Below are 4,965 nucleotides of genomic sequence, written 5' to 3' on the forward strand. Positions count from 1 at the left end.
CATTTCAACTTTGAAGAAAAATAAGATATAGGATGCAAAATATCAGTAGAGGGGGATTTCTGAAGTAACACCGCCCCCACAGCATAACCGCTGGCATCAATGTGTAAATAGAAGGGTTGATTAAAGTCAGGACTTTTCAATATGGGTGACGAAGAAAGCAACCGCTTCAACCGATTAAAAGCTATCTCACAATCTTTCGACCAGCTAAACTTCATCTTATTACTGGTCAACTCAGTAAGAGGAGATGCAACCTGAGAAAAATTAGGACAGAAACGTCAATAATAACCAGTCATTCCAAGGAACCTCTGTACAGACTTTCTATCTTGAGGGATAGGAAACTTGGCAATGGCTCTAACTTTTACATCACCAGGACGTACCTCGCCCTGGCCTATACAAAAACCGAGGTATTTAATCTTGGCTTGTCCAAACTGACACTTGGCTAAATTTATGGTGAAGTTGTACTTTTCTAACTTCTTAAATAAGGTTTCCAGGCGAATTAAATGTTGCTCCCATTCATTGCTATATATAACAAGATCATCTAGATATACATCCACTCCTTCTAAATCATTGGTCAGCAGGTTCATCAGGCTCTGAAAGGTAGAGGCCGCATTACACAACCCGAAGGGCATAACGTGATAATTGAATAATCTGCCTTGTATAGTAAATGCGGATATTTCTTGGGTTCGCTGGGTAAGCGGCACTTGGTAATAGCCCCTTAATAAATCCAGGCGGGTAACATAGGCGGCTCCTGATACTCTGTCTATTAGATCATCAATACGGGGTAGTGGGAAACCATCTGGTACCGTGAGAGCATTAACCTTACGATAATCATTGCACATTCTAGAAGTTCCATCAGGCTTGGGAACTAATATACAGGGTGAGGCCCACGGACTTTTACTCCGTTCTATGAGTCCATGGGACAACAAAAATTCTACTTCTTTGTTTAATGCTTCTTGTTTGAGTGGACTTGCCCTATAAGGTGACTGTTTGCAAGGCTTAGCTCCTTGTACATCTATGTCGTGAATTCCCAATGTGCAACACCTAGGGACGTCATCGAATAAAACCTCATAACGTAATATCAAGTCTTTGATATCTTTTGGTTTTTCCAAGTCAAGGTCCATAAGAAAGGTATCAAGAGATTGCAATGTCTCTGAATTTTTTAAATGTACCTCTATCGCTTTAGAGATGCTGGGCAGACATACATTTTCAGTTTCAGCTAAAGGAAGAACTGTTGTAATTGGTACGAGACTAGGGTGGTAAGCCTTAAGTTGGTTTATGTGATAATTACGTTTTGCTTTTCTCTTTCCTGGAGTTCGTAGTACATAATTTACCTCATTGAGCCACTCAATCACTTCCAAAGGACCTTCGTATCTAGGTTGCAGAGCGTGTCCAGGTAAAAATTTCTGTGCCATCACCCTGTCACCTGGTTTAAAGAAGCGAGAGCGTGTGTGTTTGTCATAACAATGCTTCATCTTGGATTGGGCCTTAGCTAAGTTTTTTGAGGCTAATTCCCTCAGTTGTCACAAACGCTTTTGCATTAGAGTTGGAGTTGTTTTAAACGAGGGTTCTGATTTTCCCATCCATGAATCTTTTAGTATGGCGATGGGGCCGCGTACTTGTTGTCCATAAATTAATTCAAATGGACTGAACCCAGTGCTTTCTTGTTCGCTTTCCCTTAAGGCGAACAAGAGAAATGGTATTCCCTCATCCCAATCTCGGGAAAACTGCTCGCAATACGCTCTCAACATTGATTTTAATGTTTGATGAAATCGTTCGAGGGCTCCTTGTGACTGAGGGTGATACGCAATAGAAAATATGGACTTAATTCCGAGGCGAGATAAGGCATCGCGAAACATCTTAGAGGTAAAATTTGAACCTTGATCAGGTTGAATTGTTCGGGGAATCCCCACCTGAGAGAAAAATTTTTGCAAAGCTCGAACAATGATGCGAGAATTAATTTTTCTCAAAGGGATAGCTTCTGGATATCGAGTAACGACATCCATAATTGTAAACAGATATTGATTCCCTTGTTTAGTCCTGGGTAACGGACCAACACAATCTATTATCAGGCGTGAGAAGGGCTCACCACAAACGGGAATCGGAATAAGGGGAGCTGGTGGAGGTGTGTGCGAAGATTTGCCAGTCACTTGGCAGACTTGACAACTTTTTAGATAGCTTTCCACAGTCTCCATCATTCTGGGCCAATGAAAATGCTTGGCTATTTTGCCCAGCATTTTCTTTACTCCCAAATGTCCTCCCATGGGACTATGGTGGGCGAAACTAATAGCTAATTCTCTAAAGGTGTTAGGTAGCACTACTAGATGTTTGCTGGTAGACAGATTATCATCGGAAGACAAAAGAGACTTTTCCTTTCTCATTAACCCTTTGACTGTCGCAACCCCCAATCCTGAGGTGTCTCCTGGTGTCGCAAAATTTCAAAAAAAAAAAAAAAAAAAATTTTCTTGTGAAATGATAGAGAATCTTTTCCCGATTGTAAAGACACCAAAAAAACGATATTTGATGGAAAACTGACGGAATTACGCTCTCGCGAAGTTAGCGACCTTGGCGATATTTACAAATCGGCGATTTCGCCCACTTTGAGCCCTATTTTTGGCTAATTCCATTATTCCAGTCAACCAAACTCATAGCTATTTCTTCAGAACTCCATTTTTTCCATCGATTGAGTACAAGAAACTGCCCATTTACCGACTTCAACTACCCAATAACATGGTCAGAATTTTGCAATTTGGCCAATTTCACGAAAATTAAAAAATATGACAATTTCAAAATAAGGACCAGAATGAACAATGCAGACATTCCTGGCTCTAAAATAACGTTTTCTTTGTTCATCAGTTGTGTCTCCAGGCCCTTGTGATATTACTCTTGCTTTTTATTTTGAAATTTTATTCAAACAAAAAATAGATTTACTGTTATGCAGACTACTTCAATACTGTAATAATTGTAAAAATTACATCAACCCATTCATGACTGCATATTAGAATGGCTATTTGGACATTTATTGGACAATGACATCATTTGTTTACTTTTGAACATCGGCAAAAATCAAACATTTCCCGTACTTTGTGCTCCATTTCCAGGTTCTTTTTATAGTAAAATTAATCAAAATCACCTCTATTTCTATAATATAGTTTCCATTCTATCAAATGAGACCAAGAAAACGAGAATACAACCACAAATACTATACGAAAATAGACCACAAATTCGGCATTTTAATTAAAAAAAAACGGTCGGAGTTTTTTTTTTCTCATTATGCACTGCGTGCTCCAGGATTTTTTTATATGGTGCACACTGACCACACAGACCCATTCTCTCACATGTGGGCCTACCAGCTTTCTCCTGCCTGATTTGAAGCCACTAGAATTTATGAGTATATATATGTCAAACACGGTACCTCGTAAACGTATATATATGGCCACGACAGTCAAAGGGTTAATATACCATTAGCAAGATAGTAACAATTGTCCAGGTCTTGGTCGTCGTCTTCTGTAATAGCTATCTCTCGTAATTTCTCTAGGGATGGATCAAGGAACTGAACCCTTATTAAATCTTCTTTTGATAGCATTTTAATATCAGAATCTTGAAAAGGGCCTATCATAGAATATTTCAGATTTGAAGATCCGGGTTGTAAGGATCGGCTGAACAATAAACCGAGACCTAAATCCTCGCCTTCACTTACGACTTCAGTTGACAAAGGATTTTGAGGCGCTCTAGACATTGCTCTAGTTATAACATTGAGAGGAAATAAGGTAGGAGCCTCTTTTCGAGCTTCTATGGCATAGTTAATGTCAGTAGAATTATCCATAACTAGAGGCTCTCGGCTTATACCCGGATAGTCTAGATCATTGCCTATGAGTAAGTCAACGCCCTGAATAGGAAAACTTTCACTGGATATACCTACCGACACAAAGCCAGTATAGGTTGGTGTTTGGATGTATATCCTGTGAAGAGGCACTCTTATAATGGTGCCTCCATAGGCTTCTAATAACACATCTAGCTTGGTGTGAGTCATATCACTTACGGGAAGTATGCCCTGCTTCAATAAGGTTAAATAACTTCCAGTATCATGGAAGGAATTAACTTCAACTAATTGAGTCTCGTCTCTCCCAACTTTCACTTTAGCAAAGTAGGGACTCATAGCCGAGCGAATATCTTGTTCTGAAATAGCTCTAGTATTGAGTCATCTAGAATGACTACTGATTCGCTCTTGAGAACCTTGTTTGGTACTAGGGTTCAGTTTCTTTTGAGTTGTCGATGAAGATATTACCTGAGTTGGGAAACAAAGTCGTTCATTCCTGGTATCCCTCTCTAGCCAATAACAGTGTTTCCTTAAATGCCCTTTTTTATTGTAATAAAGTTGGTAGAATTACCGACAATATGTAGAGTAAAAGGACACAAGTGCAACTAATGTGACATTTTATTGTGGCAATGTTTCGCTCTCCAGGAGCTTTATCAAGCTCCTGGAGAGCGAAACGTTGCCACAATAAAATGTCACATTAGTTGCACTTGTGTCCTTTCCTTTTTTATTACAATAAGTGCAGTTCAATTCACTGTTATGCCTTAGTGGTTTTGAACTTTTCCTAGAGTTAGATCTAAATTTATCATTAATGGGCGTGGAGGCAAAATAGGAGGTCGGGCAAGGATTCTGTATGCGACGTATCTCAGTAAGATTAGATCGTCCTTTCTTAGGGGCATATTTAGTCACTGTTTCCTTACTTTTTCTTTTGCCAATCAATTGTTGAGATATTTCATAATTATCAGCGAGTGAGGCTGTTTCTAGTATATTTACTATGGGGCAACTAATCAAATACCTATGCAAGTCTTCTGGTAAATTATTATAGAAATCCTCATGCAGGATCAACTGCAAAAGATTTTCCATAGATTTACAGTTAGAAGCTCTACACCATCTCTCAAAAGCGATTTTCTTTTCACGTGCAAAATCTACAT

The sequence above is a fragment of the Cherax quadricarinatus genome, chromosome 36 (assembly GCF_038502225.1).
Source record: "Cherax quadricarinatus isolate ZL_2023a chromosome 36, ASM3850222v1, whole genome shotgun sequence".
Lineage (NCBI taxonomy): Eukaryota > Metazoa > Arthropoda > Malacostraca > Decapoda > Parastacidae > Cherax > Cherax quadricarinatus.